At 44.4% G+C, this 23,346-nt stretch overlaps 1 protein-coding gene across 2 annotated transcripts in view; it reads left to right on the top strand.

Moving 5' to 3' along the window:
* Positions 1–23,346, top strand: part of LOC309326639 (T cell receptor alpha chain MC.7.G5-like) — a 142,626-nt gene that overhangs the window by 10,777 nt on the left and 108,503 nt on the right. The gene's annotated exons all lie outside the window — the stretch shown is intronic.

The following is a 23,346-nucleotide window of genomic DNA, read 5'->3' as shown; positions in this document are numbered from 1 at the left end:
CACAATGCATGGTTAGATGTTACCTCAGAACATAAAAAGGTTCAATCCAAGATCAGCCCAAAGAATGGGAATATTCTTTTTCCAGAAGTGAAGAGGGTTTATCGTAAAGAACATTCACATCTAATTAGTACTAAATAAAATCACATTTAGTGGGAACCGGCAAGACATGAGTTTGTTTTAAAATATGCATCAAATACACTCACCACATAGTAGCACATTTTATTGATTTAGCAGTGCCTCATGAAATACATATCAAATAAGTCAGGGTTTTTTTTACCAGGTGTTAAGGTAAAAGTCTGACTTATTTCTCTGCCCCTGGGGCCATGGTCAGTCTGACTGCAACCAACATATATATATAACAAGACTTTTACAAACTGATTCAGCATTGTCATACTCATATCTCCCTTTAAAGCTGATAGTTATTTCTGATTTCACTCCATCTCCGTATAATGAAAGGGTACAACATTTGGGACATTTCAGCTTAGTGGGGAAAGAATGACAGTTTTGGTCAAAAGGGACACTGTGAAGCTGGGAAAGGTTTGGGAAAGGGCAATTAAAGTGATCCAAATGGCTAAAGAAACTCGCATATGAGGAAGTTTTAGAAGAAAAGGCATGCTACTCATTTTTTTTTAACTGTATCAATGACATCAGCAGCCCTGATACTGGCAGATCAAAGGCTTTTTTCTGGTGGAGAAATATCCAACATTTGGTCTTCGTTTTGGGTTGGCGGTCTCTCTGTTCTTGGAGAAGCCTCTGCATGCAGTGTGCATCATGCACCACAAAGTGGCGCCATCCATTCATTTGCTAAAGCTCTCCACACTCTCAGGGCCGGATTTAGGTTTGATGAGGCCCCTCAGCTACTGAAGGCAATGGGGCCCTTTATATGTCCAGCTGTCCTTTGTCAACAACAAATTGTGGCTGTATTTTGCGCTGAATATATGCTATATGGTAATTTATGGACCTAATAGGTATCTAAAGCCATTTGCTCATAACAAAATATGTATTTTATCAAAGTAATTGTTGAACTGAAATACAATTAAGAAGAAGTATATTAATAGTGAATTTTTGGGGGGCCTCCCAAGAGAGCGGGGCCCTAAGCTATAGCTTGTTTAGCTTATACATAAATCCGGCACTGCACACTCTCATAGCACAGACAGCTGATTCCTGCAGAGTTTCTTCCCTTTGCCAGAAACAGACCCCCTACATCTTCATTTGTTTATTTGCTGTCATGGCCCTGGGTCATTCGCGTTTTGTGTACAGTGGTACCTCAGGTTATGAACTTAATTCATTCCGGAGGTCCGTTCTTAACCCAAAACTGCTCTTAACCTGAGGCACGCTTTTGCTAATGGGGGCCTCCTGCTGCTCCTGTGCTGCCGCCATGTGATTTTTGTTCTCATCCTGGGGCAACATTCTCAGGTACTACTTCTGGGTTAGTGGAGTTTGTAACCCGAAGCATTTGTAACCCAAGGGGTTTGTAACCCAAGGTACCACTGTACTCATTTTTATCTGTTCACAAGTATTTTCATAATGCTATATCAAAAAATGGCAGTTAAATGTTAAATTTAAAAGTTAAAGTATAAGAGGCCATTAAATCAGAAACTGTAGCTGAAATATACTCGGAGTCCTGTTGTGATTTCATGCTCTTTATTGCAGCTTGTAAAACAGTGATTGATTCCCCACCCCCCACCCCAAACCTCAGGCTTTTATACACATTATTTACACAATGAATCCCGTCTGATTGGCTGATTCTGCTTCCCTCCTGGAGCCTGATTGGTCTTCTCCTGCAGGCCAATCAGTTGTTGCATTCTAGGATCCTACCTGTCTATTGTTCTAGGATCCAAGCTTAGTACATAACGTTGGAAGGGACCCCAAGGGTCATCTAGTCCAACCCCCTGCAATACAGGAATCACAACTAAAAAAATCCCTGACCGATCCAAGCTCTGTTTAAGAGCCTCCAAGGAAGGAGAGTCCACCACCTTCTGTGGTAGTCTTTTCTATTGTCAAGCAGCTCTTACAGAACCTCCAAGTGTCCCTATTTTCCAGGGACATCCCTGATTTAGAGAAGCCATCCCAGTTTCTGATTTGATCCCAGAATGTCCCACTTTTCCTTCAGATGTCCCTATTTTCATTGGAGAAATGTTGGAGGGTGTGGAGTTATCTGACCCCCAAGCCATCTGAAGGCAATCTCGTATAGGGAAGGTTTTTTTTAATGTTTAATGTTTTCTTATGTTTTTATATATGTTGAAAGCCATCCAGATATCAGGCAGCAGAGGAAACAACTGCCACGGCAGGTTGCCAGGAACGGATAAGGAAAAGAAAAGACCTTACCATCTGCTTTTTATTCAATATTCACAGAGAGACGCTTGGAATGCATCCTCTTGGAATAATGGCATTGTCCTGTGTAACTCTCCACCCCCTTTTCCTCCCACTTCCTCATTCATCATCATCTCCTCTATGGGTGGTGCTGAAGGACCTTTGCTTCTGAGTTCTTTGCTCTCCTACTTTCAAGGCTCGCCAGGTTCTGGGAGAGGGGGAGTCTGGAATGCTTTCTAAAGGCTCTGTGTATGTCAGCTGTTGCCCTCCTGGTGTTTCCTCTTCCCCGACCTCCTCCTCTCCCGTTTTTCCCCAGCTTTCCCCCTCATCTGCCTCTGAGCTGTGACTTCCTTCAAACCCCTGTTGCAATTCTGAACTGTCTTCTTCTCTGGAAAAGTCAGGCTGGGGAGGTGGCCTCCACCATTCCTCTTCTGCCCAGTCCCTGATGCCGGAATGGCTGGGGCAACCCAGTAAGACATGTGGGGTATAAATTGTAAAATTCTCATTATGGAATGGGACTTCCCTATTTTCATCGGAGAAAGGTTGGAAGGTATCAGAAAATGCTTCCAAATGTTTGGTCAGAATCTCCTTTCTTCACAAGTGGAAGAAAGTTGAAGAGCATTCCTACAATGTTAATTGGATGGATGGGAACAGGGCCTTCTAACCATGCCACCGAGTTGACCCAGGAGATCACTATGGACCACATTCAAGCTAATGTGAACCTGGCTCCAGCTGGTAGATCTTTGGCGTTGTATGAATGGGTAGGGGGAAGCACCCAAGGGCCTGCCATAAGCCAGCCCAACCCTGTTCTAGCTAAATTCAGTGCTTGATCTCAAAGTTGTGAAGTGGATTTCAAGCACAGGGTGGAGATACGGAGGAGTTTAACATTAAAGAAACAACTCATTGTAGCCAGCTCCTAACCACATCCTGTGGCCTACCAGCCCTCATCTTTTGGTTGCTTTGAAAAATAAACTACTAACCAAAGAGGAAGGCACGAACATTCCCTCATGTCTGTTCAGGTAGTGCAGTTCAAGCCTAGAATCGGAGTGAAACCTATTGCTCTGCGATTCTGCACTTCTTCATCCCTGAAAAATGATCCTCCTGTGGACCGGGCCTGTCTTGATCCTGGCAGTCTTAAGTAAGTGAAAGTTGATTCTCTTCTTGCAACCTTAAATTGCCTCAAACTTTTATCATTTGCTTCATAAATTCTCCTGCAACTCAAGGAAGCCCAACTTTCATATTTAATATTCTTATGACTTCACTTGCTGATTCTGACCTTGCACACAAGGAAGTGGTATAGTCCAGAGGTAAAAGAATGGACTGTACCACTTCAAGGTCCTGGCAGGGAAACTAACAATAACAAATGCATCCCTGCTATGCTAGGTTTCTGTTGCCAGGGTGTTCTTAAGAGAATTTAAAAAAATGTATCCTCTGTGCTGCAATCCATTCTCCCACTTCATAGCTATTCTAAGCTTGTTCTGCCGCATCTGTAACCTGAGTCAATCAATATTCTTACTTATGAGTCAGTCATAAGTTATATTTGCCTTTCAGATGCAAGAAAGCCAGCAAGAACAGAAATAAATACATTTAGCTGTGCAATGCTATGAATATTTAACTTAAAAGCCATTGCAGTGGGTCTGACCCCTTAGGAGGCATGGGTTGGGTTCTAGCTATGAGTAAGTTAAAATGTTCTTTCAATGCAGCATGTGATATTGCTATGTTTCCTGGATAGGGAAATTGTAGAACTCCAAATATTGCTGGACTACAGCTCCCACCAGCCCTGGCTGTTGACCTTCCTGGCTGGGGATGATGGGAGTTGGAGTCCAGAAACAAATTGTGGGGGGCCTCAGGTTTCCCATTCTTGTTGTATGCGATTCACCAGGAGCTAAAAGCCCCAGAGCAATTCTGCAGTTGACCCATCTTGCCTAATCTCTCCTGCCCTTTTATCCTCTGCAGAAGGGAGTGTTGGACAGTCAGTGGACCAAACAGAAGGCATCGTGCATGTCACCCAAGGAGAGGGTATCTCGCTCAACTGTTCCTACAAAGGGACTCCCTATGCTCTATTCTGGTACATTCAGCATCCAGGCCAACCTCCCAAGCTTTTCCTGAGTAGCTATGAACCTCAAGCAGATGGGGCTCTTCTTGGCTTCAAAGCCGAGCAGAAGACAGACAAGACTTACAACATGGAGAAACCTGCCAGCACACTGACGGACTCTGCTATGTATTTCTGTGCCGTGAGTGACACAGTGATGTGGGCCAATGGAGAAGCAGAGCAAAAACATGCAGATGCAAATGAGACAGAATGGAACAGGGACATTCAGAACAGAACAGAGTTAGAGACCCAGAGCTGTAGTCCTTTGAACATTTACTGGAAAGAGAGTTGATTCCAATGAAACATTCCTAGGATCTTGCAGCATAGATTTATGACTGATCTTTTCTTCGCCTTCCATCTTTTGTTATGCTTTTTTCAGTAATAAAAACTTTTTACAGTGCCACAAAACAAAGAACTTTCCATTATAAATCCATAATGTTGGTCAGAACAATTAAAGGTTCAATTCAAGAGCAGCCCAGGGAATGGGAATATTATTTTACATTTTACAGAATCGAAGAGGGTTGATAGTAATGAGCATTCTTCTTCTTCTTCTTCTTCTTCTTCTTCTTCTTCTTCTTCTTCTTCTTCTTCTTCTTCTTCTCCTCCTCCTCCTCCTCCTCCTTCTTCTCCTCCCCCCCCCATCTGACTGAGTTTCCCCAGCCACTCTGGCGGCTTATAACCGATCTAAAAACGTCAGTCCTTTTAAACTTTCCGATTCACAATTGCCATCAGATGTCTTCTAAAAGTTGTGTAATTCTTTATCTTCTTGACATCCGATGGGAGGGTGTTCAACAGGGAGGGCACCACTGTTGAGAAGGCCCTCTGCCTAGTTCCTTGTAACTTTGCTTCTCGCAGTGAGGAAACCGCCAGAAGGCCCTCGGAGCTGGACCTCAGTGTCCAGGCAGAACAATAGGGGTGGAGATGCTCCTTTAGGTATACTGGGTCAAGGCCATTTAGGGCTTTAAAGGCCAACACCAACACTTTGAATTGTGCTCAGAAACATACTGGGAGCCAAATAAAATCACATTTGGTGGGAAACCATGAGTCCTGAGTTTGTTTTTATATGTGCACCATATATATCCACCTTACAAATGACACCAGTAGTCCTGACATTGGCATATCACAGGCTTCCCCCAACCCAGGCTTCTGGTGGAGAAGGGACATCTAACACTGGGTCTTCCTTTTGGGTTTGAGTTCTCTCAGCTCTTGGAGAAGCTCCTGCATGCAGTGAGCAGCAGGCACCACGAGGTGGAGCCATCTGTTATACAGACAGCTGGTTCCTGTAGAGCAGGTTTCCTCAACCTCGGCCCTCCAGATGTTTTTGGCCTACAACTCCTATGATCCCTATCTAGCAGGACCAGTGGTCAGGGATGATGGGAATTGTAGTCTCAAAACATCTGGAGGGCCGAGGTTGAGGAAGCCTGCTGTAGAGTTTCTCCTCTTGCTACGTAAAAGCAGACCCCCTACATCCCCACTCCTTTATTGACATTCATTTCCCTGGGCCATTCGTGGTTTATGTGCTCATTTTCATTCTAGCACAAATATTTTCACAATGCTATCTCAAAAAAATGGCAGTACGATGTTTAAATTTTAGAGGCCCTTGAGTAATAGAATTGTAAAGTTGGAAGCAGTGGCGTAGCGTGGGTTGTCAGCACCCGGGGCAAGGCAAGTAATTTGCGCCCCCTAACCCGTGGATTTGCAACCCCTAACTCTAACCCCCAGATGTTGCACCCGGTGCGGCCGGCCCCCCTGCACCCCCCACGCTACGCCACTGGTTGGAAGAAACCCCAAGAGTTCTCTAGTCCGACCATCTGCGATGCAGAAATCACAGCTAAAAAAAATCCCTGACAGATCCAAGCTCTGCTTTAAAACCTCCAATGAAAGAGCGTCCAAATCTAATTTTGCCCCTTTCTAAAATTTGTTCATTGGCAGTGGTGGAGCTTAATGCTCCGACACCGAGGGGGGGGGCAGAGAGTAGGCAGGGGCGGGGCTGGCATGTGTCCTGGGGGCATGAAGCACCGCCCACAGGGGCGTGGCGCGTATCCTGGGGCGTGGCGCCCAGCGCAGGCAGGGGGCAGCCATGATGACACCCCACTGGGATCGCGCTACCGGGGGCGGTGCGCTCCCCCCGCACTCCTCTTCCTCCGCCAGTGTTCATTGGTGTGTGTTTTTCTGTTTGCACATCTACCTAAGGAAAAAAATAAAATAAAATAGGGATTATGGGTTTTTTTTCAGGATGGTGGGGGCTGTGTGTGCTGTGTCCCATCAGTGTTGTTGTGGAAATGCTCTGCAGGGTGGGGTGGGGGGACAGAAATGGGAGGTTGAAGATGGTCAGTTGGATGGGAGTGAGAAATGTCCCTATTTTCATCTGAGGAATGTTGGAGGGTATGGAATTAGGAGAGCAGCATCGGAAGGGCAGCATGCTCATGATTCTTCCCTTTTTTCTTTGCAGCCCTGGGTTTAATTGAACCTGGGGTTGCAATAGGAAATTCTTGAATTCAAGGCAGGGCTGCAAAGATTCCTCCCCAAAGCAAAGCTTGCCGTTGACATTTGATTTAATAAAAAAAAAGCATTATTATAAACAAAATATCACATCATTTGTGTTGCCCCAATGCCTGGGAAATAATAAAAAATTGCCACTCACCCAGTCCAGAGGTGGGTGTCGGTTGCAACCTGGCACAAGGCTTTCCCATCCTCCCACAGCCACACCATCTTCCCCGACCGTTACTCCACTCACTTGCCCATTGTGGTGCCTGGTGAGTTTCCGCCAAACCCAGATTCAAATTTTTGGCCTATCTGTGGTGACTGGGGGGGGGGGCAACTGGAGTGCACCCTGCCCGAGGAGGCTTCACTTTGGTCCACTCCCAGAGATCGAAAACAATAACAAGGTGGGTGCCAGGTGTGTCTCCCTTGGTAGACCATTCCATAAATGAAGCAGCGGTGGCGGCAGGGTACTTTAGAGAAGGACCGTTCTCTCATCCCCACCTTCCAGTCCTCTCTTGGACGTGGCACACAGAGGAAGACCTCAGGGGATGATCTAAGGATGACGCAGTTACCCATAAGAGGTAGAAACTTCAAGAGACACCGAGGTGTGGAGTGGAACAGCCAGCCCTCTAGGAAGCATGCTATGATGCCATCACCACCAGGGAGCAGAATATCATTCTTCAGGTCTCAGTTGTCTGTCACCTGTTCTGCGTTGGTTGTTTGGTGGCAGGGATCAGTACATCCTTGCCTCCCCATCTCCCTTCTGCTCTCGTATGGTAAGCTGCAGGGAGAGAAATAGTGTCTTATAAAAAAGCAAGAATGTGCATCATCTTGGCCTCATTCATCGTGATGCTTTCTTCGTTAGGTGAGTAGATTTCTTCCCCTTTTGTCTTCAACTTCCCATTGTCTCCCATTTGGTTGGGACTTCGTTCCATGGCAAATGTGAATGCTCTGGCAGTTGGTCTGTGTAGTTTGTTGCTATCGGAACCCATAAACTAGACCAGGCAGACATTATCATACCACATATATCAACACTACAGAGCCAGTTGTGCATGTGCATTCATGTGTATGCCCCTCCTGACAGGATCAGTTCCAAAGGTGATATCTGCTAACCCTATGAGTTATGTCTAAGGAGACCTAAATGGTACAAACCTCTGCACTCTTTACCTGGGAGTAAGTGGGACTGACATCTGATAGACAAACCATACCTGACCTATTTCCTTGAACTGTGAAAACGTACCGTATTTTTTGCTCTATAAGACTCACTTTTTCCCTCCTAAAAAGTAAGGGGAAATTTGTGTGCATTTTATGGAGCGAATGCAGGCTGCACAGCTATCCCAGAAGCCAGAACAGCAAGAGGGATTGCTGCTTTCACTGCACAGCGATCCCTCTTGCTGTTCTGGCTTCTGAGATTCAGAATATTTTTTTTCTTGTTTTCCTCCTCCAAAAACTAGGTCGTCTTGTGGTCTGGTGCGTCTTATAGAGTGAAAAATACAGTATCTTGCCTACCTGGGTGCAGAATGAAGATATCTGTGTGCTCTGCCTCTTTTACCCCAACCCTGCCTTTTACAGGCACATGGCCCCTAGAAAGTTTCCCAGAAGGATATGTGGCCCTTGGGCAGATAAAGGTTCCCCAAATATTCTTGGGATGATTCTGAGCTGGATGGCCTAATGGACTTGATCTAAGGCAACTTCATACGTGATGGCAAGTCTATCATTTGAAATACTGTGGAAGGTATGTAGTAATCTCAAACTATGAGTGTCCAGCAGTTTCATGTATGCTGTGTTGATTTTCTCCTCTCTGTTTGGCCTCCCAGGGATCCTTCGGTGCCAAGGCGAGATCATCCAAGATCCTCTCGTGGAAGGGTCAGAAGGACAAAAAGTGAAGCTCTCTTGCAAGCACCCTCAGATTTCAACAGAAACAATCTTTTGGTACCGGCAGTGCTCTAATGAGGGTCCTCTTTCCATAGTATCTGGATACAAAAATAGTGTGTCAAGTAAAATTCTAGATGGAGCCATGATAATCAGCAGCGACCGAAAGGCCAATGAATTCTCCTTCAACAGAGTTACTCTTGAAGATTCTGGGGTGTATTACTGTGCTCTGAGTGACACAGTGCTGCATCCTTCTGCCTCTCTCGTACAAAAAACCCAGCAGACTTTCTTCCTGCCCCTGATGAAAGGAGGTACACAGAACAGCAGTAAGCAGGAACTCACTTTTGGTGAAAAGTACCTGCGAACCTAGCAGTTCAAAAGAACGTCAAAGTGCAAGTAGATAAAAAGGTATCACTCCAGCAGGAAGGTAAACGACGTTTCCGTGCACTGCTCTGGTTCGCCAGAAGCAGCTTAGTCATGCTGGCCACATGACCTGGGAGCTCCCTTCGCCAGTAAAGCGAGATGAGCGTCGCAACCCCAGAGTCAGTCACGACTGGACCTAATGGTCAGGGATCCCTTTACCTTTATCTTACTTGTACAACTGTACTGCTAGGAGTTCGAATGCACACCAGTGCAAGTAGACAAATAGGTACCGCTATTTATTTCCTCCAGCTTGGAAAATAAATAAAAAGTTAAAGAGAAAAAGAAACAAGATTCAACAGATCTAAATTTGACATTCTGGCATAAGAATGTGTGGAAGATTGTCATGGCACATGTGTGGTATTGCATGTCAAATAACACAAATAAAGCGTCTAGACTGGGCTAGGGCTGCCAAACTTGGTGGAAATATTGAAAATCAGGGGGGAAATGTCCAGGAAAACCCAGGCATATGGCAGCCCATATCGGAATTGTTGATTTTATGGTGATCCCCCCCCCCCCAACAAAAAAGCTTTAAAATACTCAACTCAACAACTTTTGTGTCCGGATTTTTGCTTTTTGAAATATGGGAAACCTAGACTGTGTGAATGAGCATGAAATGTGATTCAGCTCACATTTAAAGGGCACCTACTTAATTTGCACTTCTCAAAAGAAGAAACAAAACCAAAAAGTAGCTGTCCATCAAAATCACACTCCTTTGAATCTTACAATGCTGTGCTCCAGCCACGTTGTGTAAAGTGTGCATAGAAATGTTTGTGGGTGGGTGTGCAGCATGTAAAAATTTATTTTAGTACTGAAGATCACACACACACACACACACACACACACACACACCATGCCAGAAAGGTATAGAGAAATGAATATATTAATAGACCTTTGACAATAAAATGCTAATGAACATAAAATTGGGGAAATGAGAGAAACCAAACTGGGGAGATTTACCTATCTGAGAGCTTATCTACACTTACCTATCCTATATGCTTTCCAGGTCATGCTCTGTTTTTGTGCCCTCTTTTTGTGCCTTTCTGAAGCTTTCCTTGTGAAAAGCCACTCCTTAAAGCTGAATTGGAGGAAACAGCATTCCGTGGAAAACCCAAAATGCCACTGGTTGCGCTTCGGAGCAGGTTTTCATGGGGAAAGCTTCATGAAAAAGAAAAACAGCACTCAGACCATGAAATTAAAAATGCATGCAGTGGTACCTCGGGTTACAAACTCCACTAACCCAGAGGTAGTTGCTCTGGGTTGCAAAATTTGACCCAGGATGACAACGGAAATTGTGCACCAGCGGCGCGGCGGCAGCGGGAGGCCCCATTAGCGAAAGTGCACCTCGGGTTAAGAACGGTTTCGGCTAAAGAACGGACATCTGGAACGCATTAAATTTGTAACCTGAGGTACCACTGTACCTGTGCCTGAAAAGCACAGGACAAAAGCTAGGTGTGGATAAGCCCTCGCAGTACCAGACCTTGACCACAAGGGAGCAGAGTTTTACTCATATTGATCCATCACTTCAGTTCTCAGTCTGTCTACCAGCCTCCTTCTCAGACGTTCTCTGTTTGTTCTTCAGCCACAGTGAAGGTTAGATCCTTGCCTCATCATCTCCCTTTTGCTCTTGTCTGGTAAACCAGAGAGATTTTTAAACCGTCAATAATGCCCATCACCTTGGCCTCATTCATCGTCTTGCTTTCTTCATTAGGTGAGTGGATTCCTCTCCTTTTCTCTTGGTCTCCCATTTCTGTGATTTTAAATATGTGCTGCCCGATATGATGTCAGAGGATGACTGCAAATCCAGCAGTTTCATGTATGCTTTCTCCTGTCTGTTTGGCCTCCCAGGGATCCTTCAGTGTCAAGGCGAGATCACCCAAGATCCTCTCGTGGAAGGGTCAGAAGGACAAAAAGTGAAGCTCCCTTGCAAGCACCCTGAGATTTCAAGCCAAACAATCTTTTGGTACCGACAGCGCCCTAATGAGGCTCCTCATTCCATAGTATCTGGATACAAAGATATTGTGTCAAGTGAAATTCTAGATGGAGCCTTGATAATCACCAGCGATCGAAAGGCCAATGAATTCTCCTTCAACAGAGTTACTCTTGAAGATTCTGGCGTGTACTACTGTGCTCTGAGTGACACAGTGCTGCATCCTTCTGCCTCTCTTGTACAAAAAAACCAGAAGCCTTTCTTCCTGCCCCTGACAAAAAAAAGGTACATAGAACAGCAGTAAGCAGAAACACAATTTAGGGGATAAGTACTTGAACAACTGTACTGCTAACAGTTCAAAAAGACACCAGTGGAAGTAGATAAATAGGTACCACTGTGGCAGAAAGCTAAACAACATTTCTGTGAGCTCTGGTTTCCCTCATGGTTTCCCATTTCACTAGAAGTGTTTTAGTCATGCTGGCCACATGACCAGAAAGCTGTCTGTGGACAAACGCTGGCTCCCTCAGCCTGAAAGTGAGATGAGTGCCGCACCCCATAATCACCTTTGACTGGACTTAACAGTCCAGGGGTCCTTCACCTTTTGCCCTTTTTACTGCTTAAGCACCCGTTGTTTCTTTTTCAAGAGATGAGGATGGGGCCTAGGTGCCACACAAATGACCTTCTAGGCACCCCATGAGGTTTAGGTTCCTCCACCTTGGAAAATAAATAAAAATTAAAGACAAAAAGAAACAAGATTCTAGCAGATCTAAATGTGTCATTCTGGCATAAGAATGTGTGGAAGATTGCCACGGGACATGTGTAGTATTGCATGTCAAATAGCATGAATAAAGTGTCTAGACTAGGCTAGGGCTGCCATACATCTGAAATTCTGTAAAAAATTGAAAATCAGGAAAAAATGTCCAAGAAAACTCAAGCATATTGCAGCCCAAATCAGAAGTGTTGATTTTCTGGTGATCTCCCCCTACCCACACAAAGCTAAAAATAATAATCCTCAACTCAACAACTTTCCTGTCCGGATTTTCGCTTTTTGAAACATGTCAACCACTATACAGTGTGAGTGAGCATGAAATGTGATTTAATTCACATTTAAAGGGGACCTACCTAATTTGTAATTCCTTAAACAATAAACAATAAACAACAAAGCATTGTTTCTGAGCACTCTTCCCCCCCCCCATCTGAAGCTTTCCCTGTGAAAAGCCACTCTTTAAAGCTAAATTGGAGCAAACAGCATTCCGTGGAAAACCCAAAATGCCACTGGTTGCACTTCGGAGCAGGTTTTCATGGGGAAAGCTTCATGAAAAAGAGAAACAGCACTCAGACAGTGAAATTTAAAATGCATACCTGTGCCTGGTGTGTGGATAAGCCATCACAGTACCAGCCTTTGGCCACAAGGGAGCAGAGTTTTACTCATATTGATCCATCACTTCAGTTCTCAGTCTGTCAACCAGCCTCCTTCTCAGACGTTCTCTGTTTGTTCTTCAGCCACAGTGAAGGTTAGATCCTTGCCTCATCATCTCCCTTTTGCTCTTGTCTGGTAAACCAGAGATTTTTAAACCATCAATAATGCCCATCACTTTGGCCTCATTCATTGTGATGCTTTCTTCATTAGGTGAGCTGATTTCTCTCCTTTTTTCTTTGTCTCCCATTTCTGTAATTTTAAATATGTGCTGCCCGATATGATGTCGGAGGATGACTGCAAACCCAGCAGTTCCATGTATGCTGTGTTGACTTTCTCCTTTCTGTTTGGCCTCCCAGGGATCCTTCGGTGCCAAGGCAAGATCACCCAAGATCCTCTCGTGGAAGGGTCAGAAGGACAAAAAGTGAAGCTCCCTTGCAAGCACCCTCAGATTTCAAATGATAACATCTTTTGGTACCGACAGCGCCCTAATGAGGCTCCTCATTCCATAGTATCTGGATACAAAGGTACTGTGTCAAGTGAAATTCTAGATGGAGCCATGATAATCACCAGCGATCGAAAGGCCAATGAATTCTCCTTCAACAGAGTTACTCTCGAAGATTCTGGCGTGTACTACTGTGCTCTGAGTGACACTGTGCTGCATCCTACTCCCTCACTTGTACAAAAAAAAACAGTAGACTTTCTTCCTGCCCCTGACGAAAGAAGGTACATAGAACATCAGTAAGCAGAAACACACTTTAGGTGATAAGTACTTGTAAAACTGTACTGCTAGCAGTTCAAAAGGACACCAGTGGAAGTAGATAAATAGGTACGGCTGTGACAGGAAGGTAAACGGCATTTCCTTGTGCTCTGTTTCCCGTCACGGTGTCCCATTGTTCCCGAAGCAGCTTGGTCATTCTGGCCACATGAACCAGAAAGCTGTCTGTGGATAAACGCTAGCTCCCTCAGCCTTAAAGCAAGATGAGCGCCGCAACCCCATAGTCACCTTCGACTGGACTTAACTGTCCTGGGGTCCTTTACCTTTTTTTACTGCTTAAGCATCCATTGTTTCTTTTTCAAGAGATGAGGATGGGGCCTAGGTGCCACACACATGACCTGCTAGGCACCCCATGAGGTATAAGTTTCTCCAGACTCCCCTTACGAATTTCAGTTCCCAGGATTCCCTGTTTAAAGTGGTATGTAACTGCTTCAAATGTTTCATGTGGATGGAACCTAAGCTACTACCTGAAACCTTTTTATATGATTACAAAAGGCCTCTCCATCCTTGGATGTTTTAATGGAGAGGTTGAATGGCCATCTCTCAGGGATGCTTTAACCGATATTCCTGCATCGCATGGGGTTGGACTAGATGACCTTTGGGTCCCTTCCAACTCTAAGATTCTATGATTCTGTGGCAATAATTAAACAGCTTTGCTGCCTGCTGACCACTTAGATTTACTAATTTGAAACAGTGACACATTCATCAATTTAGAAGTCAAAAGGTCTCTTTTTTCTGCTTATAGATGTTGGGTTATCAACACTGCACCATTCATTTCTACCTGTCCATAGCATGCATACCTGTCAAATGCCCTGGAAAAAATCAGGAATCCAATTTTTTTCTTACACAGCACAATGACCAACATGGCTGCTGCAATCTCCGCACAATTTTGGGCTGCACCTTTGGGGGGCACAGAATTTTTGGGTTACTGCCCCAAAAAGTGCTTTTCTGGTGGGGCAGCAATATTGCAGCGTGCCCCCAAACATGCATTTTTAGGTGCTGTGACTGAAAAGTGCTGGGGGGGGGGAGGGGCTGTGATCTTGTGGGGAGTCACATGACTCACGTAGGAGTGCGGCCTCAGAAAATAGTGCCCTGGTTTGGGGGCGCTTCGTATTGGGAAATAAATAAAAAGTTTAAGAAAGAAAGAAAATTCTAGCAGATCTAAATGTAGCATTCTGGCATATGAATGTGTGGAAGATTGCCATGGGACACATGTGGTCTTGTTGTAAGCCAAAAATGGCTTATCTTCTGAGTTATGCCAATAAAACTCAGAGACAAGAGGAGTTAGGAGTCCATTGTTGTTTATTGCAAAGCATTAGGTTCCAGTCGAATCTTTTCGCCAAACTGCAACCCCGCCCAACGGTCCCGGCGGTGGTATTTATAACATTTCAAACAAGGGATTTCAATTTTCACCAATCATGTACCTCATTACCTCATTTCATGTTTACTACACATGCGCAATAAGCATTGGCAATTTCTGTTGATTCAGCTCTGATTCCCAGCGTTCTCTGTTAAAGTTCAAATTTCTGTTGCATTGTGTTAGTATGCATGTTGGGAATCTGTGTTACGCATAGCCATTTGCACCATATATAAACTTACGTTCTAGCTTATGAGCTGTATCTTTGTGTTTCACATACGTATTAGCTCTACGTCTGCCCCAATGGGGGTGGCAACTTGCAAAATCATCAGTTTCATAAAGAAACAGGTTATCATAATTTCGCTATTAGAAGGGTACTCAAGGGGTTCACATTATCATATTTATTGTAGCCCTTTGGGCCAGCACCAAAATATTGCATGTCAAATAGAAAATGAAGGGTCTAGACTGGGCTAGGGCTGCCATACATCTGAAATGGTGTAAAAAATTGAAAATCAGAAAGAAAAAAAAAAAAGTCCAGGAAAACCCAGGCATATGGCAGCCCATATCGGAAGTGTTGCTTGTCTTGCTGATCTCCTCCTCACCCAAAAATAGCATTAAAAAAAATCCTCAACCCAACAAATTTTGTGTCTGGATTTTCATTTTTTGAAATATGGCAACCGTAGCCTGTGTGAATGAGCATGAAATGTGATTCAGTTCACATTTAAAGGGCACCTACCTAATTTGCACTTCCCAAAACAATAAACGAAACCAAAACGTAGCCGTCCATCTAAATCACACTCCTTTGAATTTTACAGTGCTGGGCTCCAGCCAAGCCATGTGAAAAAACACACACACATACACAGTGCTGAAGAAGAAGAAGAAGAAGAAGAAGAAGAAGAAGAAGAAGAAGAAGAAGAAGAAGAAAATAATGTTTAGGGGTACTCTCATTTTGACTCAAGAAAATCACCATTTTATAGTTCAAATTGGGAAAAATAAATACAGTAAGTGGGCAAATGTACAAAGATTCACAAAATGTTTAGGGGTATATGTACGCCTGCATTCCCTTAGAAAAAAACACTGTGTGTGTGTGTGTGTGTGTGTGTGTGTGTGTGTGTCAAAAAATGTATACAAAAATGAATATATTAATAGACGTTCAACACTAATATGCTAATGAGGATTTTATTTTCAGAAATTGTAGATTGGTGTAGAACTTAACATAAAATTGGGAAAATGAGAAACAGAGATAAACCAAACTGGGGCGATTTACCTATCTGAGAGATTATCTACACTTATGTATCCTATATGCTTTCCAAGTAAAGTATCGTTTCTGTGTACTCCTCCCACCCACCCACCCATATGAAGCTTTCCCTGTGAAAAGCCACTCTTTAAAACTTAATTGGAGCTCTGGAATTCTGTGGAAAACCCCAAATGGCACTGGTTGTGCTTCAGAGCAGGTTTTTGCGGGGAAAACTTCATGAAAAAGAAAAACAGCACTCAGAGCATAAAATTAAACATGCATACCTGTGCCTGGAAAGTACAGGCAAAAGCCAAGTATGGATAAGCCCTCGCAGTACCAGCCCTTGGCCACAAGGGAGCAGAGTTTTACTCACATTGATCCATCACTTCAGCTCTCAGTCTGTCAACCAGCCTCCTTCTCAGATGTTCACCGCTTGTTCTTCAGCCACAGTGAAGGTTAGATCCTTGCCTCATCATCTCCCTTTTGCTCTTGTCTGGTAAACCAGAGAGATTTTTAAACCATCAATAATGCCCATCACCTTGGCCTCATTCATCGTGATACTTTCTTCATTAGGTGAGTGGATTTCTCTCCTTTTCTCTTCTGCAACAAATGGTCTCCAGTTGCTTTGATTTTAAATATGTGCTGCCCTATATGATGTCAGAGGATGGCTGCCCAGCGGTTTCATGTATGCTGTGTTGACTTTCTCCTCTCTGTTTGGCCTCCCAGGGATCCTTTGGTGCCAAGGTGAGATCATCCAAGATCCTCTTGTGGAAGGGTCAGAAGGACAAAAACTGAATCTCCGTTGCAAACACCCTCAGAATTCAAATGATAACATCTTTTGGTACCGACAGCGCCCTAATGAGGCTCCTCATTCCATAGTATCTGGATACAAAGGTACTGTGTCAAGTGCAATTCTAGATGGAGCCATGACAATCACCAGCGATCGAAAGGCCAATGAATTCTCCTTCAACAGAGTTACTCTCGAAGATTCTGGCGTGTACTACTGTGCTCTGAGTGACACAGTGCTGCATCCTACTGCCTCTCTTGAACAAAAAACCCAGCAGCCTTTCTTCCTGCCCTTGACAAAAAAAGGTACATAGAACAGCACTAGGCAGGAACACACTTTTGGTAATAAGTACTTGTACAACTGTACTGCTAGCAGTTCGAAAGGACACCAGTGCAAGTAGACAAATAGGTACTGCTGCGGTGGAAATGTAAATGGTGTTTCCTTGCACTCTGGTTTCTCTCACAGTGTCCCGTTGTGCCAGAAGTGTTTTAGTCATGCTGGCCAAATGACCTGGAAAGCTGTCTGTGGACAAACACCAGCTCCCTTGGCCAGAAAGCGAGATGAGTGCCGCAATCCCATAGTCACCTATGACTGGACTTAACTGCCCAGGGGTCCTTTACCTTTTACCTTTTTTTGCTGTTTAAGCATCCATTGTTTCTTTTTCAAGAGATGAGGATTGGGCGAGGTGTCACACACATGACCTGCTAGGCACCCCATGAGGTTTAGCTTCCTCCAGCTTGGAAAATAAATAAAAAGGTAAAGAGAAAAAGAAACAAGATTCTACCAGGTCTAAATGTGGCATTCTGGCATAAGAATATGTGGAAGATTGCCATGGCAGAAAGGTATACAGTGGTACCTCAGGTAACAGACACTTCAGGTTACAGACTCCACTTACTCAGAAATAGTACCTTGGGTTAAGAACTTTACCTCAGGATGAGAACAGAAATTGTGCGGCAGGAGCGGGATTCCCCATTAGCTAAAGTGATCTCAGGTTAAGAACAGTTTCAGGTTAAGAACGGACTTCCAGAACAAATTAAGTTTTTAACCCAGTGTGTACCACTGTATACACATCATGGCAGAAAGGTATACAGAAATGAATATATTAATAGATCTTCGACGATAAATGCTAATGAGGATTTTATTTTTTAAAATTGCAGATTGGTGTGGAACTGAACATAAAATTGGGGAATGAGAATGAGAGAAAACAAACTGGGGAGATTTACCTATCTGAGAGCTTATTTATCTATCCTATATGCTTTCCAGGTTAAGCTGCATTTTTGTGCCCTCTTTTTGTGCCCATCTGATGCTTTTACTGTGAAAGCCGCTCTTTAAAGCTGAATTGGAGCAAAACAGTGTTCCGTGGAAAACCCAAAATGCCACTGGTTGCTCTTCAGAGAAGGTTTTCCTGTGAAAAAGAAAAATAGCACTCAGACAATGAAATTTAAAATGCATACAGTGGTACCTTGGGTTAAAGGTACAGATAAAGGTACCCCTGCTCATACGGGCCAGTCGTGTCCGACTCTAGGGTTGCGCGCCCATCTCACTTAAGAGGCCGGGGGCCAGCACTGTCCGGAGACACTTCTGGGTCACGTGGCGAGCCAGCACCAGTGCTGCACACGGAAACGCCGTTTACCTGTTAGAATTCAGGCTCGGGTCAGAGGTATGTGCCTATCTGCAGGTACCGGCTGAATTCCTTTGACCTCCCTCCGGCGACTCCCGGCAGGAAAAACAACACGAGGTCCGTTCCGGCGATTTTCCTCAGGCTGTGAGAAAAACACACCAACTGCTTCTCCTCCTTCTCCTCCTCCCTGCATATCCCCAGGGAGGGGAATGAGACTCAGACAGAAATTTATCTACATTGCTTTTATTCCTGTCTTTAGCAGTCATACAGTAAAAGATGTCTGCTCTCTTCAACAAACAGAGAGAAAACTCCAAACTCCACACATGTACATCCTGTACAGATCATATGACACACACTGAGCTCATATCCTGTGCTCAATAAGGATGGACTGCCCCTTTGTTTCCATGGCAGCAGTCACACACATCCTGTCTGGCTTGGCAGCCACTAGCAGCTGTCTGAGCTGTTAGAGCCTTTGCTTGCTGCAGCATTGCTGCTTTAGAATAACATAAACCGGTACCTATTTATCTACTTGCACGTAGGGGTGCTTTGGAACTGCTAGGTGGGCAGGAGCTGGGACCGAACGACGGGAGCTCATCCTGCCGCAGGGCTTTGAACCGCCGACCTTGCGATCAGCAAGTCCTAGGCACTGAGGTTTTACCCACAGCGCCACCCGCGTCCCTACTTCGGGTTACAACCCCGCCAACCCAGAAGTAGTTGCTCTGGGTTGCAAACTTTGCTCCAGGATAAGAACGGAAATTGCGCGCAAGCAGCACAGTGGCAGCGGGAGGCCCCATTAGTGAAAGCGCACCTCAGGTTAAGAATGGTTTTGGGTTAAGAACGGACCTCTGGAACGAATTACCATATTTTTCGCTCTATAAGATGCACCAGACCACAAGACGCAACTAGTTTTTGGAGGAGGAAAGCAAGGGGGGAAATTCTGAATCTCAGAAGCCAGAACAGCAAGAGGGATCGTTGCACAGTGAAAGCAGCAATCCCTCTTGCTGTTCTGGCTTCTGGGATAGCTGCGCAGCCTGCATTCGCTCCATAAGACGCACACACATTTCCCCTTACTTTTTAGGAGGGAAAAAGTGAGTCTTATAGAGCAAAAAATACGATAAGTTTGTAACCTGAGGTACCACTGTACCTGTGCCTGGAAAGCACAGGGCAAAAGCCAAGTGTGTAAAAACCCTCGCAGTGCCAGCCCTTGGCCACAAGGGAGCAGAGTTTTACTCATATTGATCCATCACTTCAGTTCTCAGTCTGTCAACCAGCCTCCTCCTCAGACGTTCTCTGTTTGTTCTTCAGCCACAGTGAAGATTGGATCCTTGCGTCATCATCTCCCTTTTGCTCTCAGTTGGTAAACCAGAGAGATTTTTAAACCGTCAATAATGCCCATCACCTTGGCCTCATTCATCGTGATGCTTACTTCATTAGGTGAGTGGATTCCTCTCCTTTTCCCTTGGTCTCCCATTTCTTTGATTTTAAATACGTGCTGCCCTATATGATGTCAGAGGATGACTGCAAACCCAGCAGTTCCATGTATGCTGTGTTGACTTTCTCCTGTCTGTTTGGCCTCCCAGGGATCCGGTGCCAAGGCGAGATCACCCAAGATCCTCTCGTGGAAGGGTCAGAAGGACAAAAAGTTAAGCTCCCTTGCAAGCACCCTCAGATTTCAAATGATAACATCTTTTGGTACCGGCAGCGCCCTAATGAGGCTCCTCATTCCATAGTATCTGGATACAAAGGTACTGTGTCAAGTAAAATTCTAGATGGAGCCATGACAATCACCAGCGACCGAAAGGCCAATGAATTCTCCTTCAACAGAGTTACTCTCGAAGATTCTGGCGTGTACTACTGTGCTCTGGGTGACACTGTGCTGCATCCTACTGCCTCTCTTGTACAAAAAAACCAGAAGCCTTTCTTCCTGTCCCTGATGAAAGAAGGTACTCAGAACAGCAAAGAAACAAGTGGTGTGGTTAGGCAGTTTTAGATTCTGAACTTAATGGTCTTGCAAGCCCCCCCCCTTTAGATTGTAGTGGGTGTTACCTCCTTTCCTACTAACTATGATAAGTCCTGCTGCATTTGGAGCCCTTCCATCTCATTTTGCTTAGTGGGGTGTTTGACGTTCTGGTGAATTCGCCTGATTAATACCACCCATTAATAATGTGGCAGATTCACTCAAGCTAACTGCCCCCAATTAAATATAGTGCACCCACCTCATAGTACAGCAGTCACACAAAGTTTACCACAGATTATCAAGCGGGGGACTCGTGTGAGGGAGAACTTAGTGATTTAGAGCAGTGGTTCTCAACTTGTGGTTCCGCAGATGTTGTTGGAGTACAACTCCCATCATTCCCAGCCAGCATGACCAGTGGTCAGGGATGATGGGAGTTGAGCCAAAATATACCATTCGTCTGATAATAAATGTTGGAAATGTAAAGAAAACGAAGGAACATTCTTTCACCTCTGGTGGACATGCCCTAAGGTGAAGGCCTTCTGGGAAATGATATATAATGAACTGAAAAAGGTATTTAAGTATACCTTCACTAAGAAACCAGAGGCCTTCCTCCTGGGTATTGTCGGCCAGAAGGTGTTAAAGAAGGATCGAACATTTTTTATGTATGCAACAACGGCAGCAAGGATACTCATTGCTAAAAACTGGAAAACTCAAGATCTACCCACACTGGAAGAGTGGCAGATGCAGCTGATGGACTATATGCAACTGGCCGAGATGACTGGCAGAATCCGAGACCTGGGAGAAGAGAGGATTGAAGAAGACTGGAAGAAATTTAAGATGTACTTACAAAAACATTGTAACTTGGTTGAAAGTTAAGAAGGATGCTAGATTATAAAAAATTGGCCACCACTAAATTAGATTTGAATTCGATGATAAGTGAGATTAAAGAAAACATAAAATTTTTTTGGAGAATTGCTAGATTATATTTAAATGAGTGGATACAAGACCGTAAACAAGTTGATAATTTGCTTGGAAAAACGTTTTACGATGAAAATGGGAGCAGGAGACGTGAGGGAGTCCAAAGAATTGATGAAACCACGTTGCGTTGGAAGTAAGATTGTTTATTATTTGTGTATTTGTATTCAAAAACTTTAATAAATATTTATTTTTAAAAAAGGGATGATGGGAGTTGTAGTCCAACAACATCTGCAGACCCACAGGTTGAGAACCACTGGTTTAGAGTCTCAGACAGGAGTTGCTTCAACAAACAAGAAAAGCTTTATTAAAGGAAAAGAAGTTTATGAAACTAAGTGGGTAAGGAAATGCATTATTTCGGGTAGAAGTTGATTTATTTACTTTCACTACCTATAAGATGTCTCAGGCTTAAACAAAATATTATAGGCACAACTTTTCTTAAAGTTCAGTCACTAAAAATCAGTTGGTACACTTTGGGTAGATAAATATCCAGATTTCCAGACTAGAGAGCCAGTGTGGTGTAGTCGTTAAGAGCGGTAGTCTCGTAATCTGGGGAACCGGGTTCGTGTCTCCGCTCCTCCACATGCAGCTGCTGGGTGACCTTGGGCTCGTCACACTTCTTTGAAGTCTCTCAGCCCCACTCACCCCACAGAGTGTTTGTTGTGGGGGAGGAAGGGAAAGGAGAATGTTAGCCGCTTTGAGATTCCTTCGGGTAGTGATAAAGCGGGATATCAAATCCAAACTCTTCTTCTTCTTCTTCTAGATGGTAAAATGCTCAACTCAGTTTCTGTCACTTAGAGATTACAATTAAATACTTTTAACACCATGCAGCTTCCTTCACAGCTTAATCCTTTGGTTCATGAGCGAGGGGCACTTTTCCTCACTTACCCACTCTCTTAACAATCCCACACATGAGGTATTATAAATGGTATAACAGACCCAGGGGATCACCTGACCTCTTGTTTACTGGGTTGGGAGTCTCCTCAGTACCTAGAAGAACGCTCCTCTCCTGGCTATACTGACACCCAGGTAGCTTGATCTACAAGGTCTACCTCTCCTGGGTCAGTCACAGCACTCCCAGAACACTCCTGTCTGTATACCTTTCCCATACCCTCAACCCAGTCTCCCTATCCAAGCTGCGAGACTCTGTTCTCTCACTCAGGATAGTCTCCTCGGTGTGTATGTTTAACTTCATTCAGAACCAGTTCTCTTTATCTCACTCCCTAACTCCCAACTCCAATCAAACCCTATCTCTTAACCTGAACATTAGCCCTATCTCAAAGCCAGCCCCCATCTCTCATCCAGCGCTATCTAATTCTCTCCCTCAGAAAACATCCTTTTATTCTTCCCCTCCAAAATTGCTGTACCTCCCCCTTCTGTGACTAGCTGTGATCAGCAAGAGGCTCCAGGACTCTGGTAGAGTTTCAGAGGAACTGCATCACCAGACTCTAGTCTGGTTCTGCCGTCCATCACAGACGTCTGTCTTCCTTAGCACCCATGCTGACAAGGCTTCAGTGTCTTCCCTACACCCTCAGTCTTTTCTTGTTTTTAAATTTCTAGTTGCTAGAGGGCAACCTAGACCTTCACACCTACCTCACTGATCTATTTCCCACTTGAAAATACAAGCACAACTCATTCAAAACCACAAGTTGGTGATTGGGGGGCAATGAATGAACATCACCAAAGGCGAGGAAGCAAATGTGGCCAACCACAGAAAGAGTTTGCCCCAGTTGTGTGCTTTTCAAACACAAGAAGTCAGGAAGGAGCCGCTTCACTTGCGAGAGCTTCAGCAAACCCCAGGATGATTTTCTCTTCTAAACTACGCCCCAGCTTTTCTCTTCTTGGAATATTCTTTCTGCTCCTGAAATCAGGTAACATTTCCATTGACTTTCATCATGGCATTTGTAAATTAATTTAAGCTTCTTTTTCATTGGGAGCACCCAACATTATATTATTTGACACTATTGTAGGGCTTCATGGCGGGTATTCTCTCCCCAACCCACTCAAGGGGCATGTGTCTAGAAAACAGATGATGGAGCCGAAAATGATTAGCATCAGGTGGGATCTGAAGGACCACAGGCTGACTTCAGCATCTCCACTGGGATG

The sequence above is a fragment of the Podarcis erhardii genome (genome assembly GCF_964252035.2).
Source record: "Podarcis erhardii genome assembly, chromosome: 13".
Taxonomy (NCBI): Eukaryota; Metazoa; Chordata; class Lepidosauria; order Squamata; family Lacertidae; genus Podarcis; species Podarcis erhardii.
This window is presented reverse-complemented; position numbering and strand designations above follow the sequence as displayed.